Source organism: Hippocampus comes, unplaced genomic scaffold, assembly GCF_001891065.2.
Source record: "Hippocampus comes isolate QL1 unplaced genomic scaffold, H_comes_QL1_v1.1 scaffold228, whole genome shotgun sequence".
NCBI classification, from domain to species: domain Eukaryota; kingdom Metazoa; phylum Chordata; class Actinopteri; order Syngnathiformes; family Syngnathidae; genus Hippocampus; species Hippocampus comes.
In genome coordinates, this window is record NW_017805877.1 from 358,374 (window position 1) to 359,155 (window position 782).

The following is a 782-nucleotide window of genomic DNA, read 5'->3' on the forward strand; positions in this document are numbered from 1 at the left end:
CGTAATTTGGGTGGCATTTTATTTCGTATTTTTAAATCATCTTTTTATTTTGGACAATATCTGTAAATTTAGTTTCCTGCTCTTAATTGACCAGCCTATATTGTGTATGTATGTGACGTCACTGAAGGCCTAAGGTTGAAATGCACGGCCCCCCACTGGGTGCATCCAATGATCTCTTAGAACGCAGTACGTGCTGTTGCTGCGTTTTAGGTATTATTGGATTAGATAACGCTGCATAATTCCTCAAACATTTTAATTGACCCTTCTGGGGATGACGGTCACCACAGTGGACAGATTCAAAAATTATTCTCTCCTGCATGAATGAACCTTAAAGTCCATAAAAATCTAGTCGTTAGCTTATTTTTTTCCCCCCCTCGAGGTGGATCTTTCCTCTCTACTTTTGGCAAAGGTGCCAAAGCGAACAGGTCAGCACAAGGCTGCGTGGGGGTGCTGGTGACTAGCTCTGAATGCGTCCAAGAGATGATTGACACTTTGTCAGTTATGCCTTCTGTCTCTGAGTGGTGGGTTTTTTTCTGACCTTGAGGTTGTTTTTTTTGTGGTGGGGGGGGGGGGGGGGGGGATTCCATTCATGTAGCAGAGAGTAACTTGTGACTATCTGTCCACTGTGTGGTGACCGCCGTCCCGGAAAGGATTAATTTAGTCACATTTATTGGGCAAACAAGGTTGATTTGCATATGTTTTGAGCCTGATTCACATTGCCCTTAACTGGCTTATTATGGTTCAGTCACATGTTGAATGAGAAAACCACCTCTAGCCTCCTC